The sequence below is a fragment of the Neophocaena asiaeorientalis genome, unplaced genomic scaffold (assembly GCF_003031525.2).
Source record: "Neophocaena asiaeorientalis asiaeorientalis breed wild unplaced genomic scaffold, Neophocaena_asiaeorientalis_V1.1 scaffold327, whole genome shotgun sequence".
NCBI classification, from domain to species: domain Eukaryota; kingdom Metazoa; phylum Chordata; class Mammalia; order Artiodactyla; family Phocoenidae; genus Neophocaena; species Neophocaena asiaeorientalis.
The window spans coordinates 8,719,878-8,741,221 of record NW_020174560.1 but is presented as its reverse complement, the minus strand read 5'-3'; the positions used below and the strand labels follow the sequence as shown (position 1 = coordinate 8,741,221).

The 21,344-nt window shown below is 43.7% G+C and overlaps 1 protein-coding gene across 1 annotated transcript in view; it reads left to right on the top strand.

Moving 5' to 3' along the window:
* Nucleotides 1-269: 269 nt before the first annotated feature.
* LOC112408082 (C-C motif chemokine 4) overlaps nt 270-21,344 on the top strand; it is an 82,733-nt gene continuing 61,658 nt past the window's right edge. Inside the window, exon 1 of the mRNA XM_024757626.1 lies at nt 270-465. The gene's annotated coding sequence lies outside the window, so the exon portion shown is untranslated. The remainder of the gene's footprint in view (nt 466-21,344) is intronic.

The window sequence follows — 21,344 nt, the reverse complement described above, 5'->3', positions numbered from 1 at the left end:
ACCTTTCCCTGTGCCCAAGAGTTCCCACCCCATTCTCCCCTGCCCTCCCTTCCATCCTTCCTGGAAGGCTCACGTGGCCCCAAAGCCTGGAAGCTACCAGATGTTCGTTCTCACTTTGTGGATGATTCCTGACTTTTGGTTTGGCCTTTCAACCCCTGTTAAAATGCTCTGGTTAGTTACTCCCACTTTAGTATGAAAAGAGGCTCAGAGACCTGATTTCAGGATGGCCTCTGAGTGAGAAAAAAATTAAAGGCACTGGGCAACTAAGGGTTAGGGCTGTGGAGATGCCCTAAAAGGGCCTAAAGGAGAAAGCTGAGGACAATAGAGGCAGACTTTGCTCATTTCCTGATTTTTCCCTTTTTCAGATTGGGCAACCTCCTTCCTCTCCCCAAAGACATGTCAAAAAAGATGGTAAATACTACTCATACCGGCATGATACCACCTTGATACAGATTCACAAAGAAGGTACTTTGTAATTTTTAAATCCCTGAATTCCCATTGAAGGTATTGAAGGTGGGGATTCGTTACTAAATTGTTTTATTTTCATCATTTGACAGATGAGTAAAATAACGTTATGTGTTTCTGCTGGGTTGCAAACTTCTCTGGAGCCTCCAGGGTGTAATCTGAAACTGGCGCCTATACTTGGAGGGCAGGGAGAGAATGAAGAGAGAGGCGGCTGCTCCAGATTGGTTGATGGCAGGTTTAAAAAGCAAGGGAGGGACTTCCCTGGCGGTCCAGTGGTTAGGACTCCGGGCTTCCACTGCAAGGGGCGCAGGTTCATCCCTTGTCAGGCAACTAGGATCCCGCATACCAGGAGGGGTGACCAATAAAATAAAATAAAACTCAATAAAAAGCGAGAGAATGTATGCATGAGGCTCGTCTTGGACGCTGCAAGATAGTAGATCTCTGTACCTGCCCGGCCAGAATCTTAGAAGTTTCTATAGAGGCCGTAACTGGGCTCAGGCACAGGCACCATGCAGATGGTCTTAACACCACCTTAGTCTCTCAAGGCTGCATCCTTGGGGAGCTTCTGGGAGCAAGGAAGTGAAGCTGAATGCACATTCCAAGGACAGAGGAAGGGGGTGAGCAGCCTCTGATCACCCAGGTCCAGCTTGCAGGTCAAACTCAAGGTCAAATCCTCTCAAGGACCTCCCCCTACACTCCACCCCTAGTGACCATGACCAGCTCTGACAATCTCACATTCCCCCCTTCTTCCTCAAGGGTCCTGAGAACCAAACCAAAGGGTTTCACTAGCACGGAAGTGGATCCTTCTTGGCTGCTATCAGGCTACATTGGAGGCAGATGCCTCAGCAACGATACAGGCACATGCAAGAGAAGCACAGGTTAAGACAATAATTCCCCAAATCAGTGGCAGCTTTTCCCACCAAGAGCCCACTGTTCGGAACCACTGATTTTGGGGGTGGGGTCACTCAGAGCGTGACTGTGTCCTCATGTGATTTAATAAAGACAACACAGTAGCAGACAGAAGACTCACCAGGTATGAACACACAACATTCTGCTTGGCTAATGGCACAGGTGCCTCCTGGCGAGGCAGTGATGATGTCCAAAGCCATCCTATGTTGGGAGACAGCTTTTCTCATTAGAGACATGTCAGTGTTCAGTAAGGACAGCCTTTGTTGGCCTTCATTCAGGGCTTGCTGGGGGATTTAATAAGGGCCTCCGTGTGTGCTACAGTGTCCTCCAGGCTGATGGAGGGGACGAAGATGGCGGCCAAATGATGGTACTGGTGGGAAACAGAACGTGTGTCCCCGGCGTCCGTCGAGGAGAGGGAGGTGGCAGCTTTAGGAACTTGACCTGGTTGTGCGCACCATTCATCTTGGCCAGGGGAGGCAGCACTGTCAGGTGTGAGGAGATGGACTGGGGGCAGGACAGGCCAGACCAGGACCCCAGGCTAGGGCATCAGCTTCCTGATTGCCAGGGGGTGTCAGTGCCTTCTGAGTTGGAACATGGAAACAGTGAGGACTGCCTCAGGTCTTGCAGGTGAACCCAAATGTCTTTCCACCTATCCTGACCCCACAAGGGCTTGTTCATGATCATCTACCCCTTGGCTTCCCTTTGTCCAAGCCTTAGGGTTAAACCCTTTAGAACAGCCGGTCAGTGCAAAGGGTTAACAACCAGGGCTCATGAGCTCACCAGCCAAACTGCTCTGAGTGCAGCCCACTGGCTGCTGTGGTTCATTTCTCCCTGAGAGGCTCTCTGTGGACGAGGGCTGTGTACACCCCTAAGAGCTGTTGCTCTGTGGGGTTATTGGCTTTTTTTTCCTCTTAGCGTAAAGCCTTTGAGCTCCATCCAAGTTGTTGTGTGTATTAATTATTTGTTTCTTTTATGGCTGTGGCTGGTAGTATTCCACGGTATGGATGTACTAGTCTATTTAAGCATTCACCCATTGAAGGACATTTGGACTATTTCCAGTTTTGGGTTATTACAAGTAAAGCTGCTCTGAATAATTGTGTAGTTTTTAAGACTGATTTTAGCCTCATCAATAGCCTTGTCTCTCCCTATATAAATAACTTGGCCTAAAATGTCCCACAGAGAAAAAGACCCAACCCCCCCCCCAAAAAAAACCCAAAAAAACAAAGCCCTAGGAAAATCAACCTTCTGTCCTCTGCTAATAATAAAGTTAAATGTATCAAATCAAAATCTTCAAGAAAAGTATATAAGCTCTTGATCTTTTCTTATGAGTCAGATATTCAACTTTCCATTAGGCGGAATTTAGGGTGAAACCCAAACTGAAAACCTATTTTTTTCTCTCAAAATTCTGATTCACAAATGAGGTTGACAACCAGGTGCTGGGGTAGCATTTACCATCAGTTGATTTATTTGTGGATTGATTGACCAGCTGACTAACAAGTGGTTACTGAGAGCCTACGAAAGCCCTGGGCAAGACAGTTAGGAATAGTGGTAAGCAAAATGGAGATGTGTTCTCATGGCAGCCAGATAGTGAAGAAATAACCACACAAATAGTGTCAAATTATAAAATGTGATAAGTGATCTGAAGAAAAAGCCCAGGATGGTCTATAAGAGAATAGGAAATCCTAAATTGGGTTTGGGGGCAAGGGAGTTCCCTCCTAGGTATTGCCATTTTGGCTACGATCTGCATAGTGAGAGTGCTAGGGACAGAACAGGAGGAAAAGCACTCCAAGAAGAACGTTGAGAAAAACTGAAGGAGTTTGAAATGAACTGCCTTCTTCCAAAAAAAATAAAAGGTTGCTGGGTGTCTTCTCTAGGGTCCTCTTCTGGATGATCTGATTTTGAAAGGGCTTGTACCTTTCATTGTCTTTGCATTGTTTTAGGACCTAGTAAATTGTAGAAAACTTATAGCCACGCATATAATCCTTATCTACAGAACTGCAAATGAATTTTGTCTGGTGGAATACCATTGATTATTGCCCTGTGTATATTGACCAAATTTGCATCTATTTGTAAATTTATTTCAGCTTTCCTCATTACTAATAAATGTGTATGTTGTTTGCATTCTCCATTAAGTTACTTTTCATGTGTGGTATAAGGAAAGGTCCAGCCTCATTCTTTTGCATATGGGTATACGGTTGGTCCAACACTATTTGTTGACAAGACTATTCTTTCCCCATCGAGTTGATCTGGCACTGTAAATGAATTAAAGAAGGAGGCCATTAGACTGAGGTAGTTCTAATATCTTAGCTGCCTATATAAGCAAACCAAATCTAAGCCTATAAGTGCTTCAAGGTTAAGAAATTGAAACTTAAGGAAAACCAATCACAAACAGCCAACTAGGGTTTCCCAAATAAGGCAATGGCTTAAGCTAGAGCCAATCAAATAATTTCCTTGTTTTGCTTTTGCCTTTTCTCTATAAAAGCCTTTCCCCCAGTTCCTGTTGGTGGAGCACTGCTAACCACTTGTGGTTTGATGCTGCCCACTTCTAATTGATTTTTGCTCAAATAACTCCTAAAATGTTTAATATGACTCAGTTTATCTTTTAATAGCACCCTCGTCAATAATCATTTGGCCATAAATGTAAGGGTTTATTTCTAGGCTCTCAATTCCATTTTATTTATCTGTATGTTTATCCTAATACCAGTACCATACTGTCTTGATTAGCTTTGTAGTTTGTTTTGAAGTCAAGAATTGTGAATGCTCCAACTTTGTTTTTCTTTTTCAAGATTTTTTTTTCTTTTGCTATTCTTGGTCTCTTGTATTTCCATACAAATTTTATGATCAACTTGTTATTTTCTGCAATATAACTGCCTCAGATTTCGATAGCAATCACACTGAATCTATAGATGAATTTGGGGAGTATTACTAACTTAACAATATTAAATCTTCCAATCCGTGAACATGGGATATCTTTCCATTTATTCAGCTTATTTCTAATTTCTTTCAATGATGTTTTGTAGTTTTCAGTGTACAAGTCTTGCATTTGTTTTGTTAAATTTATTCCTAAGTATTTTATTCTTTTTGAGGCTATTGTAAGTGCAATTGTTTCCTTTCTTTCTTTTTTTAACATCTTTATTGGAGTATAATTGCTTTACAATGGTGTGTTAGTTTCTGCTTTATAACAAAGTGAATCAGCTATACGTATACATATATCCCCATATCTCCTCCCTCTTGCCTCTCCCTCCCACCCTCCCTATCCCACCCCTCTAGGTGGACACAAAGCACCAAGCTGATCTCCCTGTGCCATGCGGCTGCTTCCCACTAGCTAGCTATTTTACGTTTGGTAGTGTATATATGTCCATGCCACTTTCTCACTTTGTCCCAGCTTCCCCTTCCCCCTCCCCATGTCCTCAAGTCCATTCTCTACGTCTGCATCTTTATTCCTGTCCTGCCCCTAGGTTCTTCAGAACCTTTTTTTTTTTTTTAGATTCCATATATATGTGTTAGCATACGGTATTTGTTTTTCTCTTTCTGACTTACTTCACTCTGTATGACAGTCTCTAGGTCCATCTAGCTTGCTACAAATAACTCAATTTCATTTCTTTTTATGGTTGAGTAATATTCCATTGTATATATATGTCACATCTTCTTTATCCATTCATCTGTCAATGGACACTTAAGTTGCTTCCATGTACTGGCTATTGTATATAGAGCTGCAGTGAACATTGTGGTACATGACTCTTTTTGAATTATTTTTTTCTCAGGGTATATGCCCAGTAGTGGGATTGCTAGGTCATATGGTAGTTCTATTTGTAGTTTTTTAAGGGACCTCCTTACTGTTCTCCACAGTGGCTGTATCAATTTACATTCCCACCAACAGTGCAAGAGGGTTCCCTTTTCTCCACACCCTCTCCAGCATTTATTGTTTGTAGATTTTTTTGATGATGGCCATTCTGACTGGTGTGAGGTGAGTCTTCATTGTAGTTTTGATTTGCATTACTCTAATAATTAGTGATGTTGAGCATCTTTTCATGTGTTTGTTGGCCATCTGTATGTCTTTGGAGAAATTTCTATTTAGGTCTTCCACCCATTTTTTGATTGGGCTGTTTGTTTATTTGTTTTTTGGCTGTGTTGGGTTTCATTGCTGTACGTGGGCTTTCTCTAGTTGTGGTGAGCAGGGGCTACTCTTTGTTGCGGTGTGCAGGCTTCTTATTTGCGGTGGCTTCTCTTGTTGCACAGCAGGGGCCCTAGAGTGCTCAGGCTTCAGTAGTTGAAGTGCATGAGCTCTAGGGCGTGTGGGCTTCAGTAGTTGTGGCTCAAAGGCTCTGGAGCGCAGGCTCAGTAGTTGCGGCGCATGGGCTTAGTTACTCCACAGCATGTGGGATTTTCCCGGACCGGGGATCAAACCTGTGTCTCCTGCATTGGCAGGCAGATTCTTAACCACTGTGCCACCAGGGAATTCCGGGTTGTTTGTTTTTTTAATATTGAGCTGCATAAGCTGTTTGTACATTTTGGAGATTAATCCCTATCAGTTGCTTCATTTGCAAATATTTTCTTCCATTCTGAGGGTTGTCTTTTCGTCTTTTTTTTTTTTTAATTTATTCATTTATTTATTTGGCTGCATTGGGTCTCAGTTGTGGCAGGATCTTCGTTGCAGCACGTGGGATCTTCTTTGTAGCCTGTGGGCTCAGTTGCGGTGTGTGGGCTGTCTAGTTGTGGCACATGGGCTCTAGAGCGCATGGGCTCAGTAGTTGCAGTGCTTGGGCTTAGTTACCCTGCGGCATGTGGCATCTTAGTCCCCAACTATGGATCGAACCTGTGTCCCCTGCATTGGAAGGCAGATTCTTAACCACTGGACCACCAGGGATGTCCCTGTCTTTTTGTCTCGTTTATGGTTTCCTTTGCTGTGCAAAAGCTTTTCAGTTTAATTAGGTCCCATTTGTTTATTTTTGTTTTTATTCTCATTACTCTAGGAGGTGAGTCAAAAAAGATCTTGCTGCGATTTATGTCAAAGAGTGTTCTGCCTATGTTTTCCTCTAAGAGTTTTATAGTGTCTGGCCTTACATTTAGGTCTTTAATCCATTTTGAGTTTATTTTTGTGTATGGTGTTAGGGAGTATTCTAATTTTATTCTTTTACATGTAGCTGTCCAGTTTTCCCAGCACCACTTATTGAAGAGGCTGTATATTCTGGCCTCCTTTATCATAGATTAAGTGACCATAGGTGTGTGGGTTTACCTCTGGGCTTTCTTTCTTGTTCTGTTGATCTTTATTTCTGTTTTTGTGCCAGTACCATACTGTCCTGATTACTGTAGCCCTGTAGTATAGTGTGAAGTCAGAGAGCCTGATTCCTCCAGCTCCGTTTTTTTCCCTCAAGATTGCTTTTGTTATTCGAGGTCTTTTGTGTTTCCATACAAATTGTAAAATTTTTGTTCTAGTTCTGTGAAAAATGCCATTGATAATTTGATAGGGATTGCATTGACTCTGTAGATTGCTTTGGGTAGTATAGTCATTTTCACAATGTTGATTCTTCCAATCCCAGAACATGGTATATCTCTCCATCTGTTTGTGTTATCTTTGATTTCTTTCATCAGTATCTTATAGTTTTCTGTGTACAGGTCTTTTGCCTTCTCAGATAGGTTTATTCCTAGGTATTTTATTCATTTTGTTGCAGTGGTGAATGAATGGCATTGTTTCCTTAATTTCTCTTTCTGATCTTTCGTTGTTAGTGCATAGGAATGCAAGAGATTTCTGTGCATTAATTTTGTATCCTGCAACTTTACCAAATTCATTGATTAGCTCTAGTAGTTTTCTGGTGGCATCTTTAGGATTTTCTGTGTATATTATCATGTCATCTCCAAACAGTGACAGTTTTACTTCTTCTTTTCCAATTTAGATTCCTTTTATTTCTTTTTCTTCTCTGATTGCTGTGGCTAGGACTTCCAATACTATTGCAAATAAGAGTGGCAAGAGTGGACATCCTTGTTTTGTTCCTGATTTTAGAGGAAATGTTTTCACTTTTCACCATTGAGAATAATGTTTGCTGTGGGTTTGTCATATACAGCCTTTATTATGTTGAGGTAGGTTCCCTCTATGTCCCTTTCTGGAGAGTTTTTGTCATAAATTCGTGTTGAATTTTCTTGAAAGCTTTTTCTGCATCTATTGAGATGGTCATATGGTTTTTATTCTTCAGTTTGCTATATTGAAGAATCCTTGCATCCCTGAGCTAAATCCCACTTGATCATGGTGTATGATCCTTTTAGTGTGTTGTTGGATTTGGTTTGCTAGTATTTTGTTGAGGATTTTTGGGTCTATGCTCATCAGTGATATTGGCCTGTAATTTTCTTTTTTTGTGATATCTTTGTCTGGTTTGGTATCAGGGTGATAGTGGCCTTGAAGAATGAGTTTGGGAGTGTTCCTCCCTCTGCAATTTTTTGGAAGAATTTGAGAAGGGTAAGTGTTAGCTCTTCTCTAAATGTTTGATAGAATTCACCTGTGAAGCCATCTGGCCCTGGATTTTTGTTTGTTGAAAGATTTTTAATGACAGTTTCAATTTCATTACTTGAGTTTGGTCTCTTCACATTTTCTATTTCTTCCTGGCTCAGTCCTAAAGAGCCAGCTTTTAGTTTTATTGATCTTTGCTATTGTTTTTGTTTGTTTGTTTCTATTTCATTTATTTCTGCTCTGATCTTTATGATTTCTTTCCTTCTATTAACTTTGGGTTTTGTTTGTATTTCTTTCTCTAGTTGCTTTAGGTGTAAGGTTCGGTTGTTTTTTTGAGATTTTTTGTTTGTTTGTTTCCTGAGGTAGAATTATATTGCTATAAAGTTCCCTCTTAGTACTGCTTTTGCTGCATCCCATAAGTTTTGTGTTTTTGTGTTTTCATTGTCATTTTTTTCTAGGTCTTTTTTGATTTCCTCTGATTTCTTCAGTGATCTCTTGGTTATTTAGTAGCATACTGTTTAGCCTCCATGTGTTTGTGATTTTTACAGGTTTTTTTTTTCCCGGTAATTGATTTCTAATCTCTTAGCGTTGTGGTAGAAAAAGATACTGGATACGATTTCAATTTTCTTAAATTTTCTGAGGCCTGATTTGTGACCCAAGATGTGATCTATCCTGGAGAATGCTCTGTGTGCACTTGAGAAGAAAGTGTATTCTGCTGCTTTCAGATGGAATGTCCTATAAATATCAATTAGGTCTATCTGGTCTAGTGTGTCATTTAAGGATTGAGTTTCCCTTATTAATTTTCTGTCTGGATGCTCTATCCATTGATGTAAGTGGAGTGTTAAAGTCCCGCCCTATTACTGTGTTATTGTTGATTTCCCCTTTTATGGATGTTTGCATTTGCCTTACGTATTGAGGTGCTGCTATGTTGGGTGCATAAATATTTACAATTATCTTACCTTCTTCTTGGATTGATCCCTTGATCATTATGTAGTGTCCTTCCTTGTCTCTTGTAACAGTCTATTTTAAAGTCTATTTTGTCTGATATGAGTATTGCTACTCCAGGTTTCTTTTGATTTCCATTTGCATGGAGTATCTTTTTCCAACCTCTTACTTTCAGTCTGTATGTGTCCCTAGGTCTGAAGTGGGTCTCTTGTAGACAACATATATATGGGTCTTATTTTTGTATCCATTCAGTCAGTCCATGTCTTTTGGTTGACGCATTTAATCCATTTACATTTAAGGTAATTATTGATATGTATTTTCCTATTACCATTTTCTTAATTGTTTTGGGTTTATTTTTGTAGGTCTTTTTCTTCTCTTGTTTTTCCTGCCTAGAGAAGTTCCTTTAGCATTTGTTGCAAAGCTGGCTTTGTGGTGCTGATTTCTCTTAGCTTTCCTTGTCTGTAAAGTTTTTGATTTCTCCATCAAATCTGAATGAGAGCCATGCTGGGTAGAGTAATCTTGGTTGTAGGTTTTTCCCTTTCATCACTTTAAATATATCCTACCACTCCCTTCTGGCCTGCGGAGTTTCTGCTGAAAAATCAGCTGGTAACTTTATGGGGATTCCCTTGTATGTTATTTGTTGCTTTTCTCTTGCTGTTTTTAATATTTTTTCTTTGTATTTAATTTTGATTAGTTTGATTAGTATGTGTCTTGATATGTTTCTCCTAGGTTTATACCATATGGGGCTCTCTTCCTGGAGTTGATTGACTATTTCCTTTACCATGTTAGGGAAGTTTTCAAATATAATCTCTTCAGATATTTTCTCAGACCCTTTCTCCTTCTCTTCTTCTGAGACCCCTATAATTTGAATGTTTGTGCGTTTAATGTTGTCCCAGAGGTCTCTGAGGTTGTCCTCAATTCTTTTCATTCTTTTTTTCTTTATTCTGCTCTGCGGCAGTTATTTCCACCATTCATTCTTCCAGCTCACTTATCCGTTCTTCTGCCTCAGTTATTCTGCTACTGATTCCTTCTAGTACATTTTTAATTTCAGTTATTGTGCTGTTCAACACTGTTTGTTTGTTCTTTAGTTCTTCTAGGTCCTTGTTAAATGTTTCTTGTATTTTCTCCATTCTATTTCCAAGATTTTGCATCATCTTTACTATAATTACTCTGAATTCTTTTTCAGGTAGATTGCCTATTTCCTCTTCATTTATTTGGTCTTATTGGTTTTTACCTTGCTCCTTTATCTGCAGCATATTTCTCTGTCTTCTCATTTTGTCTAACTTACTGTGTTTGAGGTCTCCTTTCTGCAGACTGTAGGGTCATAGTTCCTCTTGCTTCTGTGTCTACCCCCAGTGGGTGAGGTTGGTTTAGTGGCTTGCCTAGGCTTACTGGTGGGAGGGACTGGTATCTGCATTCTGGTGGGTGAAGCTGGATCTTTTCCCTTTGCTGGGCAGGGCTGCATCAGGTGGTGAGTATTGGGGTGTCTGTGGGCTTAGTCTGACTTTAGGCAGACTGTCTGATGATGTGTGGGTTTGTGTTGCTGTCTTGCTTGTTGTTTGGCATGGGCCATTCAGCACTGGAGCCTGCAGGCGGGTGGAACTGGGTCTTGGAGTTGAGATGGAGACCTCCGGGAGAGCTCTCGCCAGCTAACATTCCCTGGGGCTGGGAATTCTCTGGCATTCCAGCGTCTGGACTCGGTGCTCCCACCCCAGAGGCTCAGGCCTGACCTCTGGCCTGGGAACCAAGACCCTGCAAGTCACATGGCTCAGCAAAAAAGGGGGAAAAAAATAAAAGAAAAAGAAGGGTGGGAAGAAAACAAATAAAAACAAACAGACAAACGAAACCCAAGACAAATAGCAAAGACAAAAACGAGCATACAACAACAGCAATAATTAAAAACAAACAAACAGACAAAACCCCACAGAAATGGTAAAAGCAAAACCATACAAATAAAAACAAACAAACAAAACACACACATACAAAATAAGGAACAGAAACAAAAACAGAGAAAACAAAAAACAAGAGAACAACCAGACAAACAAAAGAATCACAAAATGAAATCGAACAATTAAAAACAAAACTAAGAAACACAAGAAATAAAATGGAAAACAAAAGCAGAATGCAAACTGAAGGAAAAAACAAAAGAAAACAAACACAAAAATGATAAAAAGTGATAAGAAAAGAACAAAGAAAAAAAGCAAGCTAAAAAAAGGAAAAAGAAAAACAAGGAAAAAACACAGAACAACAAAAAAGTAACATAGAAATAGAAATATAAAAAAAAACTAAACAAAAATAAAAACAAATAATAATAAAAACAGCAACAGAACAAAACAAAATATGAAAAAATAGTAATAATTATATTTTTCCTGGGGTCTCAGCTCTCAGTGTCCTTGCCTCTACCGTGAGTCACAGCCAACTTCTTCTCCCCCAGGAGGCCATCCAAAACCTGTAGGTAGGTCTCTGGTCCCTCTGTGGGCACTGTGGGGGCAGCTCAGACTCTGACCTGTCATAACTCCTGAATGTACTAGTCCTGAAAGTTCACAGCTGCTGGAGCTAGATGGGTTTCATTTGTGGGAACACTCATACGTTCAGATATGCCATAGATACAGGGTTTACCAAGCCAATCGCCGGTGATTTAATCTGTGTTTTGTGCAGCTGCATGGAAAGATGTTTGTTCTTCTTAATCACCCCATTGTTACCGAAACAGGAGTCTGCTCCTGAGGCTGCCCTGGAGCAATTGGGTCTGCCCTGGTGAGTACAGGACATGGAGGTGGCACGACTGCCTGGGTTATGGGGGCCCCAGCGGTGACAGGTGCGCAGGAAAGCTGGCAGCCATGGGCACGAGAGATCCGGCCCTAGTGGGAGCCTTTCTTAGCACCTGGCAGCTGGCATGAGAAGGTCAGCCCTGGTGGGGGCTTTTCCTAGTGCCTGGCGGGGCAGAGGGCTGGCATGTGGGGAGAGAGAGGCTGTGATGGTGGTTCCACCCCCTGCATGTCACTCAACAGTGGTGCCTTGCTTCTATGGCAGTCTGGGTCTCCTCCACAAGCATTCCTGTTTGCGGATTTCCTCCCTCCCATCCCCTCAGGCTGTCTCCTCACATCCAACAGCAGTCTTCCACCCAGGTTTGTGCTCGAAGGCCCACACTCCAGCTCTCAGCCACCGTGTGCACCGGCAGACACATGTCCCAGTCTGGGTCACACAGGGCTGTGGCACGGACCACTTGCATACGTCTCACTCTGTCCTGTCTGCCACAAACCGGCCATTTCACCCTCCTCCAACAGCCTCAGATGCTCCCCTTCTGTCCCAACTGATTTCCCCGTCGGTGAGGGAGATTCCCAGGATGCAGGAACCTCTCCTCTGCTTCATCTCCCTACCAGGGACTCAGATCCCATCCCACTTCCTCTCCTCTTCTTTTTCCCTTCTTTCTTTCATCCTACCCAGTTATGTGGGTAGGGACATCTTTCTTGTCCTTTCTGGTGTTCAAGGTCTTCTGCTAGTGTTCAGCCAGTATTCTGTGAGAATTGTTCCACGTGTAGATGTATTCTTGATGCATTTGTGAAGAGAGATGAACTCCACATCCTCCTACTCCTCCGCCATCTTGGTTTCTTCTCATAAATGATGTTTCTATGTGTAGTGACAAGATTATAGACTCAATAACACATTGAATGTTCTCTAGCACATATAGACGGTTGATAATAGAACACATGAAAAGAAGGGAACATTAACACAAAGTAAAGGGCCAATGAAAATCATTTAAAAATGGAAAAAAATGCTACAACTATTTAATATTTAAAAGTTATCATTCAAAACTAGAAATCTGGGGCTTCCCTGGTGGCGCAGTGGTTGAGAGTCCGCCTGCCAATGCAGGGGACACGGGTTCGTGCCCCGGTCTGGGAAGATCCCACATGCCGCGGAGCGGCTGGGCCCATGAGCCATGGCTGCTGAGCCTGCACGTCTGGAGCCTGTGCTCCACAACGGAAGAGGCCACACAGTGAGCGGCCCGCATACCGCAAAAAAAAAAAGTTAGCCAATGTTTCTGGTTTCATGTCCTAGTATTCCATGACATTTATGCATTTTCTCTTTGTATTTCTTCTATTAAAGCATTTATAAAGAACTGTAGCCTTTAGCAATTATTCAAACACTGGCCAATGTCAGCAGACATTATTATTCAATAACATAATATCCACATCTCCTAGCAAGAAACACAGTTGAAGTTGCCCATTTAAGGATATATTTTGTTTCCCGAGCTTGTTATTTCTTGAAATACTACTTATATGAGTTGTGAAAATTTATTAATTTTAAAAACTCATTAGCATTTCTTAGCAGCAGAGCTATGAACTTGTACCATGGCAACAGTCTCAAGCTGTTGGATGGAGACCACCTCTCCCATACATGCTCCTGCCCTGATCTCCACACATGCTGATCTTAACCTTGAACTCCAGGTGCCAAGTGTTTCCTGCTGTTGCTCCTGATGTCAGCAAATTCCTTTAAGTCAGTAACATCTCTCTGTTGAGTGTTAAGCTTTATACTTTCAGGAGAATTATAATACTTTTTTCCATTTTCCCAATTGCTCAACTGAGTTTTCTCGGGACTTGGAATTTAGAAAAACATATAATTTCCTGAGAAATGCTGAGAAGGAATTCCCACATGAAAATGCTAGTATATGCCCAAGGTGGGCCACAGCAGGGTGGGACTGTTGCCCTGCATCTGAGAGGACCCTCCCTCACAGGTCTCAGGGAGGAGGGGGGGATGCTAGAAGAGGGGAGTTTGCTTGGCCCAGAGGAACAGGGCCTTGGCTAGGAGGCAGGAAAGCTTGATTTGTCCTTGTTTCTGCTCCTGAGAGCTGTGTGACTCCAGGCAGGACACTCACCCTTTCTGAACCTTTGTCCTTAAAATGGCAAATAGCAGTAATGGGGCAAGTACTGTGCAAATTGATTTTTTTTTTTTTTTGCAAATTGATTTTTATACTTATGATTGTTTTGTGCAATAAAGGCCTTACGACCCCTGTGGAACAGACGCGGAAGCTGAGGGTCAGCAAGGCTAAATGAGGCACAGAAGGTCACAAGCTGACCAATGCGGAGCTTCCAGACTGAGGCTTCCTAGAAACAGATGTGTCTGCTTCTGCCCACCGCTGCATTCCAGGATGTTGCCTGAGTGAGTGGCACAGAGTAGGCTTTTAATATATGTGTATATATATATATATATATATATACTTATTGAATGAATGAATGAATTCAATTTGAATCTATGTTTTCCTGACTGTAAAGCCAGTTAATTTCTCCATTCTGTTTTGCTGTTCTCTGAAGAAAAAAAGCTTGCACTTACAGACGGTCCCTGATTTAGGATATTTTGACTTTACGATGGTGTGAAAGTGATACACATTCAGTAGAAACTGTACTTTGAATTTTGGATTGTGATCTTGTCCTGAGCTGGTGATAGGTGATAGATCCTCTCTTGTGATGCTAGGCAAGACAGCTGCAGCTCTGAGTTGGACATGGGATCACCAGACTCAACACCGACACACTTATAACCACTCTGTACCCAGACAACCATTCTGGTGTTCATTTCAGTGCAGTGTTAAAAAAATTACATGAGTCAACATTCTATCATAAAATACGCTTTGTGTTGGATGATTTTGCCCAACTGTAGGCTAAGGTAAGTGTCCTGAGTACATTTAAGGTGGGCAAGGCTAAGCCGTGGTGTTTGGTAGGTTAGGTGTATTAAATGCATTTTTTGACTTCTGGTATTTTCAATTTCCAATGGGTTTATCGGGAGGTAACCCCACTGTAAATTGAGGAAAGTCTGTACTAAGCCTCTACTACAGGCCAGGTGCCTGGCTTAGTTCCTGATGTGACTTATCTCCCTTCCTCACACAACCGTTTGAGAAATTATTACTTATCCCATTTCCAGATGAGAAGTCATACAATGAGAACTGAAATTATGGGAGAGCAGTAAAAAGCCCTTTTGCAGTCAAAGTTCCTGGAAAATAGCCATCATCCCTTGAACTGGCAGGATGTCACATGTTAGTCCTAGCATGGAGTGTTTTCTGTCTCTGATTTTGGTTGCAACTCAGCTTGGGAGGGTGGTTTCCTGGGAAACCTCCTCCCAGGGCCCCGGCTCTGCTACCTTCTCCCCTAGCTCCAACCCACAGCAGAGAGGCAACCGGGCCTGTTTAGGGCAGTGAGCTGGGAGTCAGGACACCTGGGGTCCAGCCCTGCCTCTTTCAGAGTCACCTGCTGCTTCCTCTTCCTGTATTCTACTGATATTTATTGAGAGACTACTACATGCCAGGAGTGACTGTGCTGTATACACAATGAGACAAGTCTTATAGGGAGAGGAGGGAAGTTGACACGGGTGTCTCAGGCTCAAATGCCCCCACAGGCCTGTCAGAGAGAGCAGCTGGGTATGGCCCGGAAGTGGGGACCCCTGAGGCCTGGGCAGCACCCCTGTCTAAGGGGACAGCATCACCACCTCAGTTCCAGTTGGAGGTTAGCTCGTGGAAACTTGGGCTCAGGTCTGCTTGGTCTTCCATATTTGCGAGAGAAATGGGCAATATAGATTTCTTTCTCTTTCTTCTGCCTCAGTTATTCTGCTGTTGATCCCATCTAGAGTATTTTTCATAACATTTATTGTGTTGTTCATCACTGTTTGTTTCATCTTTAGTTCTTCTAGGTCCTTGTTAAATGTTTCTTGCATTTTGTCTATTGTATTTCCAAGATTTTGGATCATCTTTACTATCATTATTCTGAATTCTTTTTCAGGTAGACTGCCTATTTCCTCTTCATTTGTTAGGTCTGGTGGGTTTTTATCTTGCTTCTTCATCTGCTGTGTGTTTTTCTGTCTTCTCATTTTGCTTATCTTACTGTGTTTGGGGTCTCCTTTTTGCAGGCTGCTGGTTCATAGTTCCCGTTTTTTGTGTGGTTTTTTTTTCTTTTGCGGTATGTGGGCCTCTCACTGTTGTGGCCTCTCCCGTTGCGGAGCATAGGCTCCGGATGCGCAGGCTCAGCGGCCATGGCTCACGGGCCTAGCCGCTCCGCAGCATGTGGGATCTTCCCGGACCAGGGCACGAACCCATGTCCTCTGCATCGGCAGTCGGACTCAACCACTGTGCTGCCAGGGAAGCCCGTTCCCATTGTTTTTGATGTCTGTCCCCATTGGCTAAAGTTGGTTCAGTGAGTTGTGTAGGCTTCCTGGTGGAGGGGACTAGTGCCTGTGTGCTGGTGGATGAGGCTGGATCTTGTCTTTCTGGTGGGCAGGTCCACATCTGGTGGTGTGTTTTGGGGTGTCTGTGCACTTATTATGATTTTAGGCAGCCTCTCTGCTAATGGGTGGGGTTGTGTCAAGGGCTCAGCTTTGGATTTGGCCCCGCCTCTGAGTGTAGGTCATGGGAGGGCGTCCGTTCTTCGCTCAGACAGGACGGGGTTAAAGGAGCCGCTGATGCGGAGGCTCCAGCTCACTCAGACCCTGGGGGAGGGAGGGGCACGGAGTGCGGGGCGCGGGCCTGCTGCGGCAGAGGCCTTGCCAACCCCAGTCCTCTCCCTGCGCTCCGACCGAAGCCCAAGCCTCAGCTCCCAGCCCAGCCCGCCCCGGCGGGGAGCAGACAAGCCTGTCGGGCTGGTGAGTGCCGGTCGGCCCGTTCCTCTGTGCGGGAATCTCTCCGCTTTGCCCTCCGCACCCCTGTTGCTGTGCTCTCCTCCGCGGCTCCGAAGCTTTCCCCCTGTGCCACCCGCCATCTCCGCCGGCGAAGGGGCTTCCTAGTGTGTGGGAACATTTCCTCCTTCACAGCTCCCTCCCACTGGTGCAGGTCCCGTCCGTATCCTTTTGTCTCTGTTTATTCTTTTTTCTTTTGCCCTACCCAGGTGCGTGGGGGGGGTTTCTTGCCTTTTGGGAGGTCTGAGGTCTTCTGCCAGCGTTCAGTAGGTGTTCTGTAGGAGTTGTTCCACGTGTAGATGTATTTCTGATGTATCTGTGGGGAGGAAGGTGATCTCCGCGTCTTACTCTTCCACCATCTTCCCGGAAGCCACGTCAGTCCTTGATTTTCTAAACTCGGGCAATACAGATTTTTAAGTGTTTCCAGTTTTTCAATGTTGGCAACCAATCCAAATAGGATAAAACCCCATTAAACCATGAAGACAGTTTCATCCTTGGTGGTTTCCTCTCTCCCAGTTTATGCTCATGCCTGGCTCCTGTGTGTCCCCAGGAAGCAGCTGAGCAGATAGCCTGGAGTGCTCTGGATCAGCTTCTCTAAGTTGGGGACCAGAGACCAGGAAGGCTGTATTGAGGCAGGTTTTCCCCACCCAAGGGGAGGCAGAAGTGAGTCCCAACCAGAAATGGGGAGATATCCTTGGTAAAGATGCTGTCTGTTTTGCAGTAACTTCCAGGTTGCTTTTTCTAGGCCACCCTCATCTCTCCCTGCAGCCCCTCTCCCACCCCCTCCAGCCACAGTGTTCTTTTTGTTCAGAGCAATGAGACTAACAGGTCTCACCTTTATTGGCCTCGGAGTGGAGGGCAGCAGGAGTGAGGAGGAAGGCCAGGGTAGCCAGGCTGACCCTCATCCTTCCGGTGGCCAACCAGCTACAGGAACAGGGGTTCTCTGGCTCCTTGAAATCTAGGCTCTGAGCCTCATTTATAAGAGGTTGCTTGCTCAGGAAGTCACAAGATAGAAAAATCCAAGATTGCACGGGAGTTTTGATTCTTTGGAATTGTGACCAGCGAAGTATCTAAAATATGAGAACTAAGTCAATTCAGCTAAAGAAAAGCGGAAGGCAGAGAACGACCCCAGGTTTCACAGTTGCTTTATATCTTGAAGGTGGTGGTAGGAGAGGCCCAGAGACCAATGGCTTTGTTGGAAACTGCCCTCCTCTCCTGCCTCTCCCCAGGGAGCCTGGTTGAGCCCACTGGATGAGGCCAGCCTCAGGTATGGACCATGAACTCAGAGGCCTGGATGACCGTCTCAGGATCAGCAACTACAGGGCCCACCAGGATAGGGATGTGAGGGTTCAGTGCTGTGTCCACCCTGAGCACAAGACTCAGGCCTGATGGGGGTTGGCAGTGGGGAGCTGGGTCCAGAGAGGATCCTGGGATGGCTGGGCCTCACCAGCCAGGATTGGACTGGAACCCCTCACCTAGGCTGAGCTTAAAGCCCTTGCCCCCTGCCCAGCACAGGGGGCTTGATCAGATCCTTAGCAACCAAGACGGGGCATGGGGCTCTCTGCTCAGCCAGGACTGAGGGACAGGTTTCTTCTGGATTGAACTGGGGGGGCCAGAGGCAGGGCAGTGTATTCCATAGAATAGAGTTGTAACTTGTCACCCTCAAGTTTGTGCTGCAGGGTCCCTGCAAAGGACACCACAATGACTTAGTAACCGAGAGGTAGAGTACCAACCATCTTCGTTTGCCTGGGGCTCAGGGGGTTCCTGGGATGTGGGACTTTTAGTGCTGACACAGGGATGTGTTGGTCACCCCCCTGGAGGTCAGGCAGAGGTGACTGTCCCCATCTCCACTCCCTCCAAATTCAGATCAGGCATCTGTGTGGTTTTTAAATTTTTCTTCATTGTGGTAAAATACATATAGCATAACATTTTCCATCGTAAACATTTTTAAGGGTACAGTTCAGTGGTATTAAGTACATTCATACATTGTGCGACCATCACCACCATCCATCCACAGAACTTTTTTCATCTTGCAAAACTGAAACTCTATCCCATTAAACAATAACTCCTCATTCTCCCCTCCCCCAGCCACTGGAAATCACCACTCTGCTTTCTGTCTCTATGAATTGGACTACTCTAGGTACCTCGTACGTAAGTGGAATCATACTAGGTACCTCGTATATAAGTGGAATCATACAGAGTTTGTCTTTTGGTGACTGGCTTATTTCTCTTAATATAATGTCTTCAGGGTTCATCTGTTTTGTAGCATATGTCAGAATTTCCTTTCTAAGGCTGAATAATATTCCATCGTATGCATATACCACATTTTGCTTGTCCATCCGTGCATGGACACTTGGGCAGCTTCCACATTTTAGCTATTGTGAATAAATGTTGCTATGAATGTGGCCATACAAATACCTCTTTAAGGACCTGTTTTTTTTTTTTTTTTTTTTTTTTTTTGCCTGTGTACCCAGCACTGGGATTGCTGGGTCATATGGCAAATCTATGTTTAATTTTTTCAGCAACTCCCACATTGTTCCACAGCCATTGTACCATTTTATATTCCCATCAACAGTGCACAACAGATCCAATTTCTCCACATCCTCACCAACATTTGTTATTTTCTGTATCTTTGAGAGTAGCCATTCTAATGGTGTGGGGTGATATCTCATTGTGGTTTTAAGCACCTGTGTTTTTATCAGTTTTATATAATAGGGTTCCAGTGTGTTTGCAAAGAAAATGACCCCTACTAAAAGGAAAAATTTAATGCCCTGTTCTAATGGAAAGAGCAGGAACTTTTGATCTAGTCAGAGGGAGGCATTGTTTTGTCCTGGAGTCCACTGCTTACAAGCTATGGGAACTTTTGAGTAATTTCATTAAGTTTTTAAAGCTTTGTATGGTTACTGAAAGGTGTATGTAACATAATCTAAGTGAGTGAAATCTTCCTTATATGTCCATATTTAGACCTTCCTTAGGGCTGAAGTTCATTCAGTAGATTTGCAACTTGTTTTTTACTTTTAAAATTTTTTATTTATTTTAAAAATTATTTTTAAAATTAAATTTTTTCTACTCATGTTTATTGAACCTCTCCTGTGTGCCAGGCACTTTCTAGGCCCTTGGGATACAGAGGCAGACAAAAAAAGCAAGGCTTCTGCTCTGCAGGTGCTCAAATTATAGTGGGGAATCAGACAAAAAGGGAGTAGGAGATGGAGTTAGGAAGAGAATAAACCAAGGTGTTGTGATAGATCCTGAGGGTTGAGTGGAGGTTGCTTAACAAGCCAGTGAGGGGAGCCTCTTCAGAGTGGGTGTCATTTCAGTTGGGACTGGCTTGTTGAGGAGGAGCCGGACTTGCAGAGATCAGGGGAGGTTCGTCCTGGGAGGGGGAACATCAAGGGCAAAGACCTGGAGTGGGGAATGGAGTTGGGGCATTTGAGGAATAGACAGAAGAGCAGGTGACTGGAGAGAAGGGAGGTGAGGTCCATCGTCCAGGTCCTTTGGGCCTGGTCACTCAACAATTTGCATCCCATTTCATCCATGTGGGCCCTGAAGGTAGCTGTATCCTGCAGAACAGGTGGGTGGATGTAACAGGAACACTTGTCATTTGCTTTAAGGGAAAACAAGGAAGAGAAGACCACGGAATCATCCCCCTTAGACTTCAGTCTCCCTCCTGTAGGTAGATGGAGAGGGTCTGAGCTGCCTGATTTCTCCCAACAAACAAAAGCCTAAGTGGGGATCAGTGCCTTTCCCCATTCTTTATAAGTTCAGAGAGATGGAGAGGCATGTAGTGGATGCCTCTGATGGCTGCCCTTCTCCTCCCTGCTGACTGTGGGCGACTGGGTATGCAAAGGACGGGGCGGGTGGCAGACAGTGGCCTTTGTCCCTTGGTTAGCAGAACATCAGATGTGGGGGAGGTGTGGGACACGCAGGGGCAGAAGGATGAAAGAAGCTGACTCATACCAGAACTTGGGTCCCTATGCCAACTCCTGGGTTCTCGAATCTAAGTTCCTGGTGACACTGAGTTATCTGCCTTCCATGCTTTTGTAAGCAACATGCACCCTCCACCCTCTTGCCTAACTGACTCTACTTCTCTATTCAAAAAAGGAGGGCTGGAGTGGGGGAGGGGGCTTGGGGTGGATTAAGCCTCCAAGAGATTTTTTTTGGGTAAAGTTGCTGTTTTTGTTTTTGTACTGGCAATACGATAATGTGTCAGCCTGCAGTAGATTGTATATTAGCTTCTTGAATTTTATTGTTTTCCCAGCTGGTTCCAGGTACTTTTATTAAATGCTGGAGATCAGAGCCTTTGTTTACAGCTCTTTCCAGCCCACTGTTCCTCAGATATCTGCTGCTGCCAGAGAAGGAAGTGGAGTTGCTCCCGCCACACTTGCTGTAGCGGCACCCATGCTGACTTGCAGTGAACACTTCCTTTTTAAATTGCCAACAAAGGATTTCTTACCAAGAATTGCTTAGGTATGGAATCTTGTCCATAACAGAGGTGGCTGACCACTCTCAAGTTCATGGAATCCATCTTCTTTCCTATTCCTTCTTTGGAAAGTCAATTGCTGTATGCTCATCTTATATTCTACAACCTCTTTGCCTCCCCCAAATCCACAAAGATGATCAGTATCTACTGTAAGTTGTCTGGGCTGCTAGAAGGGACTTCATCCAAGCCAAGAAATGAAATGTCATACAATCTACCTACCCATCTTGGGCTTCAATTTCTTCTTATCCATGGGAATTATGCCCGTTTAGACTGTAATGGACAGAAAAGGGTCAAATAAAAATTGGAGACCAAGTGTCCTGCTTTATCTCTTCCACCTGTTTAGTTAACACTGTCTGTTCATTCATTAATTCACTCATTTACCCTTTCATTTATTCTATAAAGAACTACTGAATGCATACAATGAGCTGAGCATTGTCCAGGCACCAGAGA